At 35.0% G+C, this 22,013-nt stretch overlaps 1 protein-coding gene across 11 annotated transcripts in view; it reads right to left on the reverse strand.

The window, feature by feature from the left end:
* Positions 1 to 22,013, reverse strand: part of Rabgap1l (RAB GTPase activating protein 1 like) — a 750,530-nt gene that overhangs the window by 402,554 nt on the left and 325,963 nt on the right. The window lies entirely within an intron of this gene.

Consider the following 22,013-nt stretch of genomic DNA (forward strand, 5'->3'; position numbering starts at 1 on the left):
ATCAGAATTGTCTAAGATAGGGTACATTTAATTACTGGCGGGACAGCAACAACTATGGCTTCTGTTGCTAACACTTTTTGGGTTCTCCTATATGCCAGACACTCTGATGAATGGTTTATAGTCATTATCCCAGCTATATAAAGCAGGCACAATTATAGAAAAGCAAGGGTCAGAGAAGTTAGGTGACATGCCCAGTATTATACAAGTAACAAGAAACAGAATAAAAAATTAAGACCCAAATCAAACAGACTATGGAATCCAGGCTAAGGCTACACCAGTATGCTTCCTTCTCTTTGACAAACATCTCAGGATATAGTTAAAAATAAAAGGGAACTAGTTTTCAACATATAACATAGAATTACAGATATATATATGACTATACTTGAAAAGTGTTAATTAAATACAGCAAAAATGAATTTAGAAGAAAGTTTTTTGCTACATTCTGCTGTGGTACTCTATATCTTTATCACAGACTTGAATGACAACAATAAGGTTAAGTTTTTCATGTAAAACTAGACGGAAGGACTAAGTAAGTGAGGGGTGATTATAATGCCCTGCAAATAGGCTTAATAAGCTGATTTTCAAAATTCAAGATAGGTAAGATCTAGCTGAGCAACAGTTCATGTGTGATAGGCCTGAAAAGATTCAGAGCAAAGCTAGGGTGACCTTGTTGCTGAAACAGCTAAGTACATCTCAGGCTGCATTAAGGGAAATACACCATCAATTTGGCAACTGCTAGTTTACTCTAAGAGCAAACTATCTGATAATACCAACAGTAACCCCACAGCTCTCAACTTGGTGTCTTCTTTTTTTAAAATATTGGTCTTACTGATAGGCTTAATAAACTGATTTTCAAAATTCAAAGTAGGTAAGATCTAGCTGAGCAATAGCTCATGGTGATAGGCCTGAAAAGGTGCAGAATAAAGCTAGCTCCATCTCACATATCTAAGAAATTCCCACCTTCCTATGTACATCAGGACATTAGGAGGTCAGAAGTTTAGCATTACAGGGATTCAAAAATGCAAAGACCCTGGCATGTTCTTATAGGAGAGGGGAATTACAATGATGACAGATTTACAAACTAAATCACATGAAGTAGACTCCCATTTCCATATTCTATTTTATAACTGTTTCTATTTCCTTCAAAGAATTTATCATAAATTGAAATTATCTTATTTTTTACTTGATGTCTTAATCTGGAATAATTTTTTGCTTATTCTATTTGGAAATGAGTTCTATGAGAAAAGAGCTTATTCTTGTTCATCACATTCCAAGTACTTTGGTGAATTTCACCTAAGAAGTGCTCAATAAACATTTGCTGAATGCATACATGAGCAAAGAGTTGAAGAAATAAAGAAGTCTAATAAAGATATAATAGCAGTTTTCACAAAGCAGAAGAAATATATGAAAGAGAGAACTGTTTCTGTTTCTCCAGTGATCTGACATATGACTAAATGTCTCCCAAAGCCCATTTATTAAAGGCCTGTTTCCTGGCATGCCGCTGTTGAGAGGTGGTGGAAACTTTGAGAGGTGGAGTCTAGTGGAAGGTGTTAAATCATTGGGGTGTGCCCTCAAAAGGGATTGTGGGGCTCTGCTTTTGAAGCCCCTCCCCCACTTCCTGGCCACTATGATGTGAGCACTTCCCTTCAGCACATGCTCCTGCCATGCGCCTTGCCTCATCACATGCCCCAAACTGTAAGCCAAGATAACCCTCTCCTCTTTATGAGCTGCTTAACACAGACATTTGTTTTAGGCAATGAAGAGCTAATGCCCTTCTTATCTTTACCTCCCTTGAACTTCATTTTGTTAGATTGCCTCAGTTGTTGCAGGCTTTATGCACCTTTGCTCTGTTTTCTAGTATATTCGTTACTCTTTTGCTATCTGCAGATGTGTTAAATATATCTTTAATGTATAAATGCAGATAAATTATTTTAAAATTTGAAAAGGAGTTCCTAAGTCCACTCTCATATTTGGAAGATTTGTTGGAAGGCCTTGTAATATTTAGCATGTAATCATGGTTGTGAATGAGATTATTACAGCACAAAGATATCAAGCAAAATTGGCAAAGGGAACCAGGTGGAAATATTTAAGAGTCCTCTCTGTGACTCTGTGGAGTCAAGAGTTAATTCTTCCAGCAGTGAGTTGTGACAGTATGGGTAAAGTGTTGTGTACCATGTCAAGAATTAAGAATTTGGTTTACAGCTAGGGAGAATTGTTCTAAGTTACAGAGCTGTCCAACAACTGTGGGAAGCACTGCACTTGTTATAAAATGATTCTTAGTTATCAGTTAATCTAAAACTCCTGTAATTCAAGCACATGAAGAACATAATAAAACTATACATGAAGATTAAAAGAAAAGAAAGTGCCAAAAATGGTGGCTCAAGCCGGTAATCCTAGGTACTAAGAAGGTGGAGACTGGGAGGATCAGAGTTTGGGGCCAGCCAAGAAAAAGTTCACAAGACCCCACCAATGAGCTGGGCATGGTGGTATGCACCTGTCATGCCAGCTATGCAGAAAGCATAAATAGGAGAATCATTGGTTCAGGCCAGATCAGGCATAAAGTGAGAACCTATCTCAAAAATAACCAAAGCCAAAGGACTGGGGGCATGGCTCAAGTGGCAAAATGCCTGCCTAACAAGCACAAGGCCCTTAGTATCACCAAAAAGAAAAAAAAAAAAAAAAAGAGTAAAGAAAGTTATCTTTCTGTGGAAGACAAGGGTTATCTAAGTGGTTACTCAGAGAAGGAGTCTTAAAAGACAGTAAAAAATGAATTATACAAGTTACATTCTGAATAAAACAACAGTAAGAAAAAAGAAAATGCACTGACAATCTTTTTTCAATGAACATTTATTAAACACAAAGGCTGTGAGATCATTAGTAGACTGGCTCAAGTGATAGATTACCTGCATAGCAAGCATGAGGCCCTGAGTTCAAGCCTCAATACCTCAATACAAAACAAAGCAAAAATCATGCACAGACTATGAGTTAGAAATCTAGGTAAATATTGGTACCAATGACATTAACAAGAAACAAAACAAAAACAGATAATCAGTTTAAAGAACAAAGTTGGTAAGAATGGATTCCACTTGTAATTGCTGGTCAATTTTTATGAGAAATCCAGAATAGGAGGGCTGAAGGCAGCTACATACATGTGACTGGAAAAAAGGCACAAGACCAGATTTACAGAGCTCTATTTTGTAATACTTGGCAAAAGAATGATAGTTCAATTCCTGAGAAGGATGGGCTTTCTGTGAAAATACTGAAAGAAAACAATGAATTAGCAGTGGGGAAAGCATCATTAAATTGTAATTCTGAAAGTATGATTTTGAAAAGGAATTCACTCATTTATTTGATTTGGAGCAGAGCCGCACTTAAACAAAAATCCAAAAGGTCATTATCTCTCTGCAAAAAAAAATCTTTCTGCAAAATAAACTCCAAATGTTAAATATATCTGTGTTAAAAACCTTTCTACCTTTAAGAATAGTTATGGAATACAAATGATACCATTTCTCATAGAAAATGTCATAAAATAATCACACTTTAGATTATACTTTAATTTGCTAAATGGATAAATAGAAGGTCTTAAACTCCTGTTTCTTGGCTTTTAAAATATATATAACTTAAGCATAAGTGTGGTTGTGCGTACCTGTAATCCCAGTAACTAAAGGCAGAGGTAGGAGTATAGCAGTCTGAGGCTAGTCCTTGGTAAAAATGCAAAACCCTAACTAAAAAATAACTAAAGCAAAAAAAGGGATGGGAGCATGGCTCAAGTGATACAGTGCTTTTCCAGCAAGTATGAGGTATTAAGTTCAAACCCTGGTAATGCAAAAAAAATCTACAATTCAATATACAAGTTTAGAAAATAGTATACTACCTTCTGATAAGTCCAAAATACCTATTGGAAGTACATCAAATTAAATGTTGTGAAATAAACAGTACCTTTTTGCAAAAATCTAAATAAGACATTATTCAGGAAATTCAAATTATAAAGAGTTAGCTGGTTTCATTTTCCAAATTGTGATTTTTTTCCTGGTTGATTCTCCTCTTAACACTACAAAATAGTAAACAAGGTTAAAAATAATAATAAACATTACAGGAAGCCTGGGTTCTATAAATTGTATAGCATGTTTGTAATTTAGCCATTAACTAATATTTTGCAATTAGTGATGAAATGAGAAAGTGAGGCAACTGATGCTAAACATTCTTAGCAAAAGTATATTACTGAACTATTGTTTAGAAGAAATCAACAACAGAAGTGGTAACGTGAGCTGTATTACAAATGAAAGGTTTACTACTATAAAAATAACAGGTCTAACTTCATCAAAAAGCCTTCATTCAAAGTCACTTCTATGAACATAAAGAGAACTGAATGCCTCAAACCAATACCAATACCCTAAAGCATTTACACTATACATATATTCTACTAAATGTCAACATTACATCATGTATAGAAGAGTCAAAGTACCAGGCCTAAGTCTGCTTATCCTTAGAACAAACTAGTTGGCTAGTAAATGGTTTTCTACACTGAAATGAAACTTTATCTACAAGAAAAGTGTGGTTCACTAGGCAGTGACTACGCAAACATATGGTTCATATTAAATATCTGATTTCCTTGTAGGAATCTGGAATTTTGGTAGGTACTAATCAGGGGATGCCTGTGTGACCAATCCCCAAAAAAACCTTTGGTGCTAAGTCTCTAACAAGCTTCACTGGTACACAACACTTTGCCCATACTGTCACAACTCACTGCTGGAAGAATTAACTCTTGACTCCACAGAGTCACAGAGAGGACTCTTAAGTACTTCCACCTGGCTCCCTTTGCCAATTTTGCTTGATATCTTTGTGCTGTAATAATCTCATTCACAACCATGATTACATGCTAAATATTACAAGGCCTTCCAACAAATCTTCCAAATATGAGAGTGGACTTAGGAACTCCTGATAGAGTTTTGGACTATTCAAATTTTAAAATAATTTATCTGCATTTATACATTAAAGATATATTTAACACATCTGCAGATAGCAAAAGAGTAACGAATATACTAGAAAACAGAGCAAAGGTGCATAAAGCCTGCAACAACTGAGGCAATCTAACAAAATGAAGTTCAAGGGAGGTAAAGATAAGAAGGGCATTAGCTCTTCATTGCCTAAAACAAATGTCTGTGTTAAGCAGCTCATAAAGAGGAGAGGGTTATCTTGGCTTACAGTTTGGGGCATGTGATGAGGCAAGGCGCATGGCAGGAGCATGTGCTGAAGGGAAGTGCTCACATCATAGTGGCCAGGAAGTGGGGGAGGGGCTTCAAAAGCAGAGCCCCACAACCCCTTTTGAGGGCACACCCCAATGATTTAACACCTTCCACTAGACTCCACCTCTCAAAGTTTCCACCACCTCTCAACAGCGGCATGCCAGGAAACAGGCCTTTAATAAATGGGGCTTTGGGAGACATTCCAGATTCAAACTATATAGCAAGATATAAAATTATATTTTTTATTGTTTTTTGTGGGGATGGGGTGGAGGGTTGTTTTATATGATTTTGTTTTGTTTTAGATAAAGTCTTACTATGTAGCTCACACTAACCTCTAACTCATGATCCTCTTGCCTCCGAGATAAAATTGCATTTTTAAAAACACAAACTATTACATATATATAAAGAAGAAACATTCAATTAAGTAGCTGCAAAAAAGATTGCATGAGTTCACTGAAAATAAATTCAATTATGTTAAGATAGTAAAATAAAATTATCAAAGATAACAAATTTACTTCTTGGTCAAAAAAGCAGCAGTATAATATACAAACCAAGTGAAAATAATAACCTAATTCTCTTCTGTTACTGGTCATATCACATACAGAACATTATATTAGGCTCTGAGTACCATTTAAAGAGCTTACAGCTTATTCAAGGAAAGCTGGTGATCAGCTTTGAAACCAAATTAATGAAAATTGTTCAAGACTGGAAGATTTGACAAAAACTGTAGCAAGCTTTCTTAAGTTCAGTTCCTACTGAACCTAACTGGGGGCGACTGGAGATGCAGAAAAGACAAACAGAAGACAGACATGCACAAAGTTGGGGTCAGGTGTGCTGGGTGCTCCAATGGAGACACACAACAGCACAACAGCCTCGTTGCTTTTTTACTTCTCTTTACTCTGCTTCTTTTCTCTATCTTTAAAACCTTACTTCTAAGGTCTTCTTTTCTGTTCCTTAAAGTCTCTTTCCTTAGACTCACTCTGTCCCATGTTTTCCATAACCTCTCTTGAAGTCTTGGCCCTCAGACTTGCACTGTCCCATATTTCCTCAAATCTCTAGCATAACTCAGTCACAGCAGCAGCATCATTCTCGCAAGCAGTCCACCAATCAGTCAATCCCCCATCCAAAAAACCTCGCCTCCTCTTTCAGCAAGTCTTTTATAAAAAGTTCTCAAGGAGGGGCATGACACTGTAACACAGTTTAGGAAAAGCAGCTGTGCTGCATTTTGCCTCTCGCTCTCTTCTGCAGCTGGGGCTGTGCCAAACTCAGCCTGTAGATTATTGAGCACAACTGTGCTTATGTCAAGTCCTCATTGGCTTCTCATAATCTACTCCCCACAAAAAACAATGATTATACTAATGTATACAGAAAGTTCTTGGGTAAAATATAAATTTAAAAAATTTTTCAATATAACCACAGTCAGAAGAAGTCAAAAAGACATTCATTTCAGCTTACTATAATGTAAAATTATCTAGCTACATATTAAGAATAGTCTTCAGGTCTACCAAATATAGATTTTGGAAGGAAGAATTAAGTTAATTTATATTAAATGATAATTATGTTAAATAATCTTTCAACTCTCCTATATACTCTTTTCCATAGCTTCCACATTTATACAACAACAGAAAATGAGAGGTAAATAGGATTGTGGATTCCAACCATACCCTTAGCTCAGTTGGGGGAAAGGACTGCTGGGAAAGATTCAATATATAAGATTAATTCCAACAATTAAGTTCACTTCAGCTCAACAAATAAATGGGTTACTATATACAGAGCAGCATGCATTCAGCTCAATAAATAATGGCATAGTCACTATCTACAAATTTACTGCCATTCTGAGTAAATAGGGAGATGAAGAGAAGTACAGTCCTGCAAGTATATCTGTTCCTTAGAATATTTACACCAGTAAAGCCATTTACTTGCTTACCATGCCTCCAGTTACCACTGTGGATAACAGCACCTATGACTCTGCACCTTAGGGAAATCCTAAATATCAAAGGCTGACCTGGGGTCTTTGATCATTAGCAGCTGAAATCTTTTTTTTTTTTTTATTCATATGTGCATACAAGGCTTAAAATCTTAATGACCATAAACACTTTAAGGACACAGGCCTCACATTAAATGTTGTTGTTGCTATTGTTTTGTTTTGCATAGGAAAACAACCTCCCCTATTTTGAGAGGCAGAATATGATGAAAAGAAATCAAAAGCCTTTCTCAAAGTGTAGCACGTACATAGTTCAATGAAACGGGCAATACTGAAGATAGCAATAATAAGAGGAGAATAGCACTGATGGAATTCACTGTCCTAAAATACTGTATGACTTTAAACAACAAAACAGCAGCATGGGATAAATGGTGAGCTAATAAAAGTGAGATGATCTGAGCTCAAAAACTTTTGAAATAATGAATTTTGTAGAAATTTTGTTTTAAAAGATGCTCAGTAGATCCATCCTACTTAATATATTTTCAAGTTTAAAAAAATTCAGTGTAAGAAATAAAAGTAACAAAATAAAAAGACAATCTCATGTAGGGGCTGGGAGGGGATAAAGTGAAAAATCAATTCCTTTTGCTGATTAATCCAGAATCACTGCTGGCAAGTCTATTGTAAAACATCACAGCATGAAACATTTGTGGCATGAAGACAAAGTGGCTCACTACTTTTGGAAAGCAATCTTAAAATACTGTCATACAGTTTGACTCAGTATTTCTCTGAAAAACTAGAAGATAATAGTAAATGTAGATAAAGCTTTATTTTCAAAGTTTTTTGTAAAGAGCATGCAATAACATGTTTAAAATACAAATAATTTTACATTTTAAAATCCCTCCTTTAGAAAGGTCCAATACCATTTTCCATGAAAATGGAAGAAAAGAAAACTAGAATCAACAGCTGTTATCATGCCAAATTATATCTGGATAAGGGAACTATATGTGATTTATTGTGTTTTTTATCTTTTTCAAACATTTCCTAAATTTTCTTCAGGATCAGTATTTCTTTAAAAACGAAAAATAACTTAAGCAGGAGTAGATAGTTAGGTGAAAGGGATTGGAATTAGGAGAGGGAGAATTTAGAGATAAATTCAAAGGGATTATATAACTCAAACTATTACAGAGATGTCAGAAATTAGAAGGTGCTAATTTAAGAAAAAGCAAGTTGGTGAGTATACAAAGAAATGAAAACAATATTTTCCCACTCAAATGACTCTAAAAGAAATTCTTCTGGTTTTCTCCTAAGACCTTCCAGACCACTGAATGCTCAAAAAAGACATGAAGACTCAATCATTCTCTGAAATCTTTTACTTAAAATCAAACTAATGGAAACCTGATCATGTGCTATTGGTTTAAAAGGCATTATCCTATTTGGGTGTTTTTGTTTTTGTTTTTTTGAGACAACATCTTTCTATGTTACCTAAGCTGGTCTTGAACTCAGCCTCAAGTGATCCTCCTGTCTCAGCCCGAGTAGCTGTGACTCCAAGAATGCATCACCAAATCCAGGCCCCATTTTTTTAAAGGAAAACATACAATAAAACGATTATTAAAATATCAATAAAGACTATGTGGGTTAAAATGATGGCTCTATTTGCCTCAGTGACTTGGAGCCGTATTTCATTTATTCATATACTACACTTGAAGAGAACCAAAACTTTCAGATGTGCTAGCTTCAAACAATAGTGCTGACCAAGGCAAAAATGAATAATGTGTCAAATGACCGTGATTAACTGAAACACCAAGATTTTTAAAACTAATTTATTTTGGGTAAAAATCAATTGTGGCTAATTTGAAATTGCTTTATATTCTCACTAATTAGCTGACAACATCAAAACTCCAAAATATCTGATGCTGTAGTAACTTTTAGCCAGGAGTATGACTATTTATTTTCTAAGTTACAAGTTACCAAGAACCTACTTGTAATTTCATGCATCAATGTAGACTTTCAAATTCTCTTAAGTCATATACATTTTTTAATTTTATACAAGTTTGGCTATTAATGCTGCTAGATTCTCTGTTCTTTAGTTTTATCGTCTACAACCTACTGGAATAATTCAAAAGAAGTTTATGTATATCTAACTTAACTGCTTAAGACTGTGAGTTCATCGTTTACTGAAGGGAGGTTTAGCAAATACTTCTGATGTTTGAAGATTGCATCTAATATTATTAACTCCATACTTAAAGACAAAATAATACATGATCATGTTATCTTAGTAGCTGAACAAAGAACAGTAGTTAAATAGACAGTAGTGCGGCTTATAACAAAAACTTTATCCAAATAGGAAAAATATCTACATGTAAGAATGAGGATTAACTATATAAAGGTTAAAACTAATTAGAAACAGGTCTGTGTTTCATTTACTGAGAGGTATTTAGTTGAAAAATCACTGGAATCAAAGAAGAAGAATCAGTATCTAGGTTTTTACTCACATACCAGAAGTTTCCCTGATGCCTGAATAAAAATCAAACTGAAATTAGCAATCATTCCTTCGTACAAGATTCTTTGGCAATTATACAGGCACAACATTCTATTTCTGAGAATACCATATAAAGAGCACTATACTGCTATATACTAGAGATCAGCAAATTTCTCTTCCTGAAAGGGACAGACAGTAAATATTTTAGGCTCTGCGAAACATAAGATCTCTACCACAACTACTTAACTGTGCCATCGTACTCCACAAACAATACATAAATAAATGGAGACAACTATTTCCAATTAAACTTCATGGCAATAGGCAGTGTACTGTAACTTGTCTACTTCTTATAACTGTCTGTATAGTTCATTTAACCCCTTGGTAGGCCATGTGCTCATGAAGAAATGAAATTTCATTATCTTGCATACAATTTAGCATAGTCCCTGATACATAATAATGACCAAATAAATACTTTAAAATAAATAAAAAAATATATTAAAAATACAAGAGCTGGAGATATAGTTCAATGGTAGAGCACTTTTCTTGCATGCGCAAGGCCCTGGGTTCAATGCCTAGTTTTGCCAAAAAAAAAGTTAGATTCACAACATATGATTAGTTTGAACGACTGGAAGACAAGTTAAAACATACTCGTCATGAGTGATATTCATCTATACTCAGGTAACAATTTATAGAAAAACAGTATTAAGAAGTAGTCCAGGAAGATGCCTGATTTGGTAGAATGTGTCCCTATGTCATCCATCAAACTACTTGTACCCATGTTTCCCTAATCTTTTCCTAATCTAAAACTTTGTAATTTACACCTATGGTAATGATTTTACCCTAACCAGATAATCTACATAAAGAATATTTTTCTTTTTCAAATACTGCATTCCAAATAATCATGCATTCTCTTCACAATATTTTTATACTATGTTAAACACTGAGTATTTACTTTCACTTCAGTAACTTGAATAAGTACTTCATTCAAATGTATGGCTAAATACTGGCATGAATTCATCTTTTTAGGCTGGGGACATAGCACAATGGTAAAGTACTTGCCTAACATGAACAAGGGCCCAAGTTTGAAGCCTAGCACTGAAAAAATAATTGCCTTTTAAAATGCATTGATTCCTCTCACTCTTTGACCAATTAAATTGTTCCTTAAGACTCTTCTTCAGTATCTCCCTCAAATTCTAGAAGTCAGATAATCTGCCCCTTTGCTGAGATCCTATAATTCAGTAAAGTACTCTTGGATTCAAAAAGAGTACTATGGAACTACAATTTAAGCCTCTGTATAGGACTCAACCAATAAATATTTATTGAAGTTGTTTGCTGATTTAAAATGCAAACATATCTGGTTAATTCCAATTTTAATACTTTTGATTTTGCAAAACCCATCATGTAAACTCTGAGAATAAGTATTATATATTAAGAAGTCATAAAATCATCATAGATATTTTAAGTATTTAAAGAATAAACTTTTCAAGGAAGTCAGTACAATTCATTTACATTCAATTGATGTGTATGAAAGGAATTAAGGAACAGTTTCATCTAAAGACATTTAATAAAATAGTCCTGTGTTTGCCTCATTCTTTAATTTTTCTGTAACTGTATTATTTCACTGAAATAAAACTAAATTATATGTTTTAAAGGTTTTATTTAAAACATCATTAACTCAGACTGGTCTCTCTGATTCCCTGAGTAATATTGTATAGGCTACCTACAAATATAAATATATATAAAGCACTGCAGTTAGAAACATTAAAACCTCTTCCATTATTGTGCTTGAGAAAAATACAATCCATCATGACATCAACAATGCTGAAACCCATTACAAAGTTGAGAACAGGATGCATGGCTATGACATGATCACTTTACAAAAATAATTATTATGAGAAAATATAATCTTGATAATAAATCATCACTAAGTTTACAGTTTTTAAATACATAAGTACTGTACAATTCAGCCTATATAGCTCCTGGTACATTGGGCAGATGACTGCTGTATTCTCAAAAGGAAAGGTAAGTTTTCATTATCTTTTACAGACAAAAAATGAGTATTTTAAGAAATACTAATTCATTGATCAGGGCAAATAATTTATCTCATTAAAACTCTCCATGAGGAGGAGCCAAGATGGCAACTAGGGTACAGAAGTAGACAGTGTGAACTCCATGAATCAAAAACCTTGCTGAGACACTGGATCAACTCTTGGAGGAAATAAAGCACCAAGGAGAATCAAAACTGACACCTGAACCCCTAGCTGGTGGAAATCTCCATGCCACGTTACACAGAGAAGATAGGAGGGCTGATGCCTCCACAGCTCCAAACCTGCTTGGGAGACATTCAGCAGACCAAACAGGGGAGAGCCAAGCATCACATGATATTCCCCCAGCCACCCCTGGGATAAACCAGCATAGCCCGTGGGCAGAATGACCTCCCAGCAAAAAAAAAAAAAAAAAACAACCAATACACAAGGAACGGAAAATTAGCACACAGCAGAGAGGGTGGGAACTCTGAAAGTACATCACAGAAGGCAGGAGGGACAAGAAGCAGATCTCCACACAAACTTTCAGTAAACAAATGCTGGAAAGTCAGGAGGGCTGACAGCAGGCAGGAGATAAGCCGCTGCCTGAAATAGGGCAGGTAGTGGTCCACAGGTTGCTTAGCCAGTAAGCAACACCCAAAGTCAAATGGCCATGCAAAATTGAAACACAAAGAGCAAACTATCACAATATGCTGACATCAGGGGGCCAGCTGATGGATCACTGACCTTGCCCCAGAGAAAGGGGGAGAGGCAAAGAAACAAGTCCCCAGTAAACAAGCACAGCAAAAATCCAACTCCAAAGCAGGACAGGTGGTAGGCTACAAGCTAATCTCCAGAACCTGAGGACAATACACAAACTAAACTGCCACACCTCACTGAGGGAGTTGCTGACCAAGCAGCTGCCACTGAAAGACAGAAGAAAGAAAGAAAGAAAAAAAAAACACTACCTAACCACCTGCCGAGACTGTAACAGATCTTTGGGCTTAAACACCAAAATCAGGACTGGATGCTGAAGGAGTAACAAAAGAACTTAAACTAAGACTGAAATTGTATTGTTCCTGAACCTGAAGTTTTGTTTGTTTGTTTGTTTGTGTTTGTTTCTTCATCTCTTCCCATTGATTTCTTTGGGGTTTTGTTGTTGCTGTTGTTGTTTTGTTAGTTTTATTATTGTAAATTAGCCAACACTAAATTATACCCAGACCAAGGACCGAAATAGCACACACAAACTTAGCTAAAAACCCAATATAGCCACAAAACAAAATTAAACGAAGGGAAAGAAAACAGGTGAATGAAACCATCAACTAGCCTATCAAGAACATAGTTACACAGTACCAAGTAGAGCGATGGGAAGATGAAATAGGGATGGAAACCACTCTCCCCCCAAAACAATTAAATACAGGATTCAGAGGGAAATTAAGAAAAGAGATACCAAGTTCCGGACTTCAATAAAACAAAGATAAAATATACCAAGGAACCCAATTATGCCCACAAAAACATCCTCAAAGATGAAATCCTGCAAGTAATCACTGAGACTTTCATGGAGATGTTACTAGACATGGTTAACCAAAACGTACAAGGCACTCAAGAAATTTCAAGATACCAAAAATAAACAATACAAGAAGACACAGAAAGAAATAAATGAACTCATAGGAGCCCGAAAAAAACACCAAAATGAAACAGGGAACACTATAAATAGAGAGATAAATGAATTAAAGGGGAAAACTGACAACATTAAAGAGGAAGTGACCCATGACATGGAAAACCTCAGAAAAAAGAATGAAACAGAATTACAAAACACAATGGAAAGCCACTCTAGCAGACTAGAACAAGTGGAAGACAGAATCTCAGAACTTGAAGATAAAATGGGAATTAAAGGAAAAACTGAAGAGATATTAGACAAACAACTTAAGGCCTATAAAAGGAATATGCAAGAACTCACCAACTCCATCAAAAGACCAAACCTGAGAAGCATGGGCATTGAAAGAGAAGAGGTGCAAGCAAAAGGGATTCACAATATATTCAACAAAATCATAACAGAAAATTTCCCAAATCTAGAGAAAGCTATACCCACAGGTACAGGAAGCCTTCAGGACACCAAAAAGACTTGACCAAAATAGAACTACCACATGACATATTATCATTAAAACAACAATCACAGAGAATAGAGAAAGAATATTGAAAGCTGTAGGAAAGAAAAAACAAATAACATACAAGGGTAAACCCCTCAAAATCACAGCAGATTTCTCAACAGAAACCTTAAAAGCAAGAAGGGCATGGAATGAGGTATTCTGGACACTGAATGAAAGTAACTTCAACCCTAGGATACTCTACCCAGCAAAATTATCATTCAAAATAGATGGAACAATAAAAGTTTTCCACAATAAGCAGAAACTAAAACAATATATGACCACCAAGCCACCACTACAAAAGATTCTTCAAGGAATTCTGCAAACAGAAAATGAAAGCAAACAAAACCATGAGATGACAGGCAGTACCAAACCATAGGAAAAGAAAAGACAAGCTGCACACAATCAAACCATTAAACAACAAAAACAACTAAATGGCAGGAATCACTATATACCTATCAATACTAACACTGAATGTTAATGGAATTAACTCCCACATCAAAAGACACGAGTTGGGGGGGAAAGGAGGGGGTGGGGGGAAGGGGGGAGAAACGACCCAAACATTGTGTGCACATATGAATTAAAAAAAAGACACCAATTGGCAAACTGGATTAAAAAGGAAGATCCAATAATCTGTTCTTTACAGGAGACCCATCTCATCAACAGAAATAAGCACTGGCTTAGGGTGAAAGGCTGGAAGAAGATTTACCAAGCCAATGGCCCCAGAAAACAGGCAGGAGTAGCAATACTTATCTTGGACAAAGTAGAATTCAAACTTAAACTGATCAAATGAGATAAAGAAGGACATCCCATACTAATAAAAGGAGAAATACACCAAAAGGAAATAACAATTATCAACCTATATGCACCCAACGTCAGTGCACCCTACTTCACCAAACATACTCGGAAGGACCTAAAAGCATATATAGGCTCCAACACAGTGGTAGTGGGAGACTTTAATACTCCCCTACCACCGATAGATAGGTTATCCAAACAAAAAATCAATAAAGAAATTCTAGAACTAAATCACACCAGTGATCAAATGGACCTAGCTGATGTCTACAGAATATTTCATCCAACTTCCAAATAATATACATTCTTCTCAGCTGCCCATGGAATTTTCTCCAAGATTGGTCATATCTTAGAACACAAAGTAAGCCTCAGCAAATATAAGAAAATAGAAACAAACCCATGCATTCTATCTGATCACAATCCATTAAAAGTAGAACTGAAGAACAAAAACAACAGCAGAAAACATGCAAAAAATTGGAAGATGAACAACATGTTGCTCAATGATCAGTGAGTCATTGATGAAATAAAAGAGCAAATTAAAATGTTCCTGGAAGTTAATGAAAATGAAAACATGACCTACCGGAACCTATGGGACACAGCAAAGGCAGTCCTGAGAGGAAAGTTTATAGCCATGAGTGAATATATTAAAAGGACAGAAAGATCTCAAATCAATGACCTAATACTACTGCTCAAACTGCTAGAAAAACAAGAACAAGCAAAACCCAAAACAAGCAGAAGGAGAGAAATAATAAAAATGAGGGCCGAAATTAATGAAATAGAAACAAAAAAACCATACAAAGAATCAATGAAACAAAAAGCTGGTTCTTTGAAAAAATAAACAAGATTGACAGACCCCTGGCAAATCTGACTAAAATGAGAAAAAAAAACCCAAATCAGTAAAATCAGAAATGCAAAAGGGAAGATAACAACAAACACCACAGAAATCCAGGAAATAATCAAATACTACTTTGAGAACCTATATTCCAATAAATTTGAAAATCTTGAAGAAATGGACAAATTTCTAGATACTTATGATCATCCAAAACTGAACCAAGAGGACATTAATCACAAAATGAAATTGAAGCAGCAATAAAAAGTCTCCCAAAAAAGAAAAGTCCAGTACCTGATGGATTCTCTGCTGAATTCTATCAGATCTTTAAAAAAGAACTAATACCAACTCTCCTTAAACTCTTCCATGAAATAGAAAGGGAAAGAACACTATCTAACTATATTACACTCATCACAAAACCAGACAAAGACACCGCCAAAAAGGAGAACTATAGGCCAATCTCCTTAATGGACATCTATGAAAAATCCTCAACAAAGTAATAGCAAACCGAACCCAACATATCAGAAAGATCATTCACCACGACCAAGTTGGCTTCATCCCAGGGATGCAGGGGTGGTTCAACATATGCAAATCTATAAATGTAATATGGCACATTAATAGAAGCAAAGACAAAAACCAATTGATCATCTCAAAAGATGCTGAAAAAGCCTTTGATAAGATCCAACATCATTTCATGATAAAAGCTCTAAGAAAACTAGAAATAGAAGGAATGTACCTCAACATGTAAAGGGTATATATGACAAACTATAACCAACATCATATTAATGGAGAAAAACTGAAACTATTTCCAGTAAAATCAGGAATGAGACAAGTGTACCCACTATCCCCACTCCTATTCAACATAGTCCTGTAATTCCTAACCAAAGCGATTAGGCAAGAAGAAGAAATAAAAGGAATACAAATAGGTAAAGAAACTGTCAAAATATCCCTACTTGCAGATGACAGGATCCTATATTTTAAAGACCCAAAAAACTCTACCCCAAACTCCCAGACACCATAAACAGCTATAGCAAGGTGGCAGGACACAAAATCATCTTACCAAAATCATTAGCTTTTTTATATACCAACAATGAACAAACTGAGAAAGAATATATGGAAACAATTCCATTTACAATAGCCTCAAAAAAAAAAAAAATCAAATACCTAGGAGTAAACTTAACAAAGGATGTGAATGACTTCTACAGGGAGAACTACAAACCCCTGAAGAAAGAGATGGAGGAAGACTACAGAAGATCTCCAGTGCTCATGGATTGGTAGAATCAACATAGTAAAAATGGCTATACTACCTAAAGCAATCTACAGGTTTAATGCAATTCTCATCAAAATCCCAATGGCATTCATCACAGAGATTGAAAAATCTACCATAAAGTTCATTTGGAAACACAAAAGACTGTGTATAGCCAAGGAAGTACTCAGCAAAAAGAGCAAAGCTGGAGGTATCACAATACCTGACTTCAAACTATATTAAAGAGCAATATAGAATAGCTATCATCAAAAACATCACCAACAACAGGTGTTGGTGAGGATTTGGGGAAAAAAAAACCCTCTTACACTGTTGGTGGAAAAGCAAGCTAGTGCAACTACTCTGGAAAATAATATGGAGGCATCTTAAAAAACTAAACATACATATGTCATATGATCCAGCAATCCTACTCCTGGGGAAATAGCCAAAGGAATGAGACACAGGTTACTCCAGAGGCACCTGCACACTCATGTTTACTGCAGCGCTATTCACAATAGCCAAGTTATGGAAACACCCAAGATGCCCCACTAATGACGAATGGATTAAGAAAATGTGGTATTTATACACAATGGAATTTTATTCAGCCATGAAGAAGAATGAAATCTTATCATTCACAAGTAAATGGATGGAACTGTAGAACATCATCTTGAGTGAGGTTAGCCAGGCTCAGAAGGCCAAAAGTTGTACATTCTCCCTCATATGCAGACTTTAGATCTAGGGCAAATGCAGTAATGTTGTTGGACTTGAGTCACATGATAAGGGAAGAGCACATACAGGAGGAATGGGGACAGGTAGGAAACCCAAACCTTGGAAGTGTTTGATGTCCCCACTGCAGAGGAGCTAATACAGTAACCTTAAAGTGAAAGAGGTCAGTATGGGAAGGTGACCTGGAAGTAGTGAAGGGGTCAGGTAGAGATAAGTCAATTCGGGTTGTAATACACTTATGCATGGAAGCAATGCTAGGAATCTCTCTGTATAGCTGTCCTTATCTCAACTAGCAAAACCACTATGTCTTTCTTATTATCTCTTTTGTCTTCTCTTCAACAAAATTGGAGAAAAGGGAAGAATAGGTTCTGCTTGGAAGTGAGGTGGTTGGGGAGAAAGGAAGGGGCGGGGGCAGGGGGGGAGAAATGGCCCAAATAATGCATGTACATATGAATAAATGAATAAAGAAAAAAAAAGTAATACCAAGAGGGTAAAAACAAACAAACAAAAAATCCATGATCTCACAATCTTACCACTAACATAAGAGTTACTTTTTAAGTAACCTTTCAAACACCATAAATTTTAAAAAGTCATGTGGAATTTTTCCTATCACCTAAGTAAATCCTCATTTTCTATTCAAGAAAGGATTAGGTTACTTTATCACCAGTCATTTATAAATATATTATTCAAGAATCCTCCACAGGCAATGCTATAGGTACACATGTGATTAATAATATCTCTTTTGGCCTAGATGATCTTGATAGGGTCATTCAAAAAAAATCTTATCAAAGATTTCTGCATGTGAAATGAGATAGTGTTTACGTGGAGAAGCTTTCAGAATACACCTAATTTATAATGCCATGAGCCTTACACATGTTCAAAAGCATTTCAATCTTTTTCAAATTTCAATTTTCAGTGTTTTCCAATAATCTAACCCCCATATTTGTTGAAGTGAGTAGGGATCTGTCTCCATTTTTCTCATGGTACACTAAATCATTTGAATATCCCATATTACTATTTCAGAACTAGCATATTGTGGAAAATTCTAACCAATAATGTTACTTTAAATTTTAATATGTTTCCTTAAAAAAAAAAAGGGTACCTTTAATTAGGATGAAAGTTTGATTAAATCCTTACAAAGACTGCAAGTTGAGAGCGCAGGGTTGCTCCCAACTTTACTTGTTACAACAAACGTTAACACACACACACACACACACACACACACACACACCCCTACCTATTTACCCCATGCTACCAGTGGATCCTCAGATTTCCAAATTTATAAAAGTAAATCAAAATACAATTCTCTAATAAATTTTAATAATTTAGTCAATTATAAGTATTAAATCACATTTAAAAACAGGAAGCAAGGCTGATAGAAGTTGATTAAAATAACAACACCATCATAAGACCCATTTAGTAACATTATATTCTAAATGTGAATTTTTAAAATGCACTTTTCCAGACTTATTTTCAAATAAATAAACCTAAAAATCCAGTAAAGGTATGAGAGCTTGAGCATTTTATAATTTTTTAATTGCTGTGGAGAAAAGAATTAGGGCATGAAACAAAATTAATTTGGGTGTTATCAAGGTTTTCCTCAGAATACACTCTAAAGAAGCAAAACACTAAGTATATATTTATTTGTACTTTTACTTATTATGTAAGTTACAGCTTAAAAGCTAATCAAAGACAAGAACATTTCACAGAAACCAAGACATAAATTATGTTGAAGTTGTCCTTTTACATGTAAGAAACTGTACTCTATTTTGAAATTGGTTACTTCAAAAATTCTAAAAACAATTTTGAATCATCTTTTCTTTGCCCAGATAATAAACATAAGGCCAGACACTGGTGGCTCATGTCTGTAATCCTAGCTACTCAGGAGGAAGAGATCAGGAGGATAATGGTTCAAAGCCAGCTTGGGCAAGTAGTTCATGAGACCCTATCTCAAAAAACCCCTTCACAAAAAGGGGCTGGTAGAGTGGCTCAAGGTGTGGGCCCTGAGTTCAAACCCCAGTACTACAATAAGTAAATAAATACACTATATGTAATTAAGCTTGTTATATTAAAATCAGGATTTTTCTACCTATATTCCTTACCAAATTACCTTTAAAGCTCTGCAAATATATCATTTATATTACCAATCTTATCAATTTTTTAGTTATAAAACTCCTGAAAGAGTAAATGGGATGAGGCTGAAGAGGCTGTTAGTATAAAATGTATGATTTAGTAATACCGGTTTCAAACTTCAAACTCTATTAGGAACATATGCAAACATTTTTAATACAGTATATATATGCCAGGCATATCCCAGACAAATGTACTATTAATCTCTTGCTACACTTTTTATTTTTCAATAAAAAAATACCATGCAAATTTTAGAGAACAGGCCTAGAATTGTGTATTTTATTTTTTGTGTGTCTCACAATCAAATAAATTCCACCACCATGAAGTTATATATAGCATATCTGATCATTTTTAACTGTCACCAACCTTATTTATACTTAAATAGAAAACATAAAGTAAAACTAGAACCAAATTTTCTAGAGTGAAAGATAAATATGATTTCCCTCAGATAAAGTATCACTTTTGGAAGTTTAGAAGTTTAGCAAGTATTTCCATCTAATAAATTCTAACATGATATATGATGTTTCTTGATATTTATCATCTAAAAATTTTAGAACTTTATAATCTCAAAAAACCTAATTTGCTTCCTTTTAAAATAGTGAAGGTACTGATATTACATATGCCTTTCATATTAAACATTTATTAGAATAACAGATACCTGTTGACTTTGTTACTGTGTCTTTCTTTACATGGATAGGGAGTCATATACAAAAATACAAGAAAAGTTGCCATTAAAAAATTATGGAAGCTGGGCGCCTGTGGCATATGAATGTAATCCTAGTACCTGGAAGGCTGAGATGGGAAAGATCACAGTTTAAGGTCACCCCAGGAAAACAGTTCAAGAGACTCCCATTTCCAAAATAACCAGACCACAATGAACTGGAGGTGTGGCTCAAGACATAGAGCTCCTAATTTGCAAGCATTAAGTCCTGAGTTCAAATCCCAGTCTCACCAAAAAAAGTAATGAATATGCAAAAAAAAAACAAGGAAGCAGGGTAAAAGGAACCTTATACACTGTTGGTAGTAATATAAACTAGTGCAGCCACTATGGAAATCAGCATGGAGGTTCCTCAAAACACTAAAAATAGAACTGCCATATGATTCAGCTATACCATTCTTGGGCATATACCCAAAGGAATCAAAGTCAGCATACAATATACCCTCATACCTATATTTACTGCAGCACTAATTACAAAAGCCAAGTTATGGAATCAGCCTAGGTACTAGCATATATACACAATGAAATATTATTCAACCATGAAGACAAACAAAATTATGTCATTTGCAGGAAAATGTATGGAAATGGAGATCATTATGGCATGTAAAATAAGTCAGACTCAGAAACACATTTCTTATCATATGCAGAATGTAGACTTTTTTAAAAAAGCCATGAAAGTAGAAGGGCGGTAATTTGGGAAAAGGAAGGAAACCAGAGGGAGGGAGGACAAGAGAGAGTAATGGGGAGTGAATATGATCAAAGTATATCATATACATATATGAAAATGTCATAATGAAACCATTATTTTGTAAATTAATGTACACTGATAAAAAATAAATTAGTCAGCCTTCTCAAAATAAAAGGCGCTATCTCATACCCTATCAAGAACAGGTCCTTGTGTGAGATCATATAATGGCCCAGGTAGAGTTAAAATAAGAGTGGCAACCTGGTTTGATGTATGACTTCCACACTATGTTGTATTCTAACTCACATGCACTCACTTTAATTATTATAACACGAACTTATGTATTGTTTACTTATCTTGATAATAAAGGAACTCACAGTGGCTAATAAAGATACATACTAGGGAACAAAATAAAAGGAAATTTGGGGGGAAAGTTATAGATACGATCTTCAGAGTTGGACCCTGTGTTCCCAATGCAGGATCATCCTTTTGTTGTTAATGATGTGAAACCAGCTAAAAGGTGTCAACAACAGTGCATTAAAAATTGCTACAGGGATGGAAATTCATTTCAGATTCAGCAAACAACACTTCAAATTGTGTATATTAAAGCAAAAATATATCAAGAGCATCTAATGCTGCATGTACAAGGTCATCTAGTTTCTCTGAAAAATCCATCTGTAATAAATATTATAGAAATATTTCAGAAATATTATAGAAAACTTTATAAACTACCTTAGTAATAAGACAGTATTGAGATATTATTGGCTACAGTTACTTGTAATATTAGCAACAGCTATTTTATAAAATATTGAAATGTTTTTAAATGTTAAGAAATCTAACAAAACAATTTTCATTATTATAAGAGAAATACGTGCTCATGGTAAAAACGATTTTTAAAGACAGGCATCAGTAGCTCACGGTTACCTACTCGGAAGGCAAAGATCAGAAGGACCACAGTTTGAGGCCAGCGGGGCAAATAGTTCAAGAGCCCCTATCTCAAAAATAACCAACACAAAAAAGGGCTAGCAGAGTAGCTCAAGTGGTAGAGTGCTTGCCTAGCAAGTGTGAGG

The sequence above is a fragment of the Castor canadensis genome, chromosome 11 (assembly GCF_047511655.1).
Source record: "Castor canadensis chromosome 11, mCasCan1.hap1v2, whole genome shotgun sequence".
Lineage (NCBI taxonomy): Eukaryota > Metazoa > Chordata > Mammalia > Rodentia > Castoridae > Castor > Castor canadensis.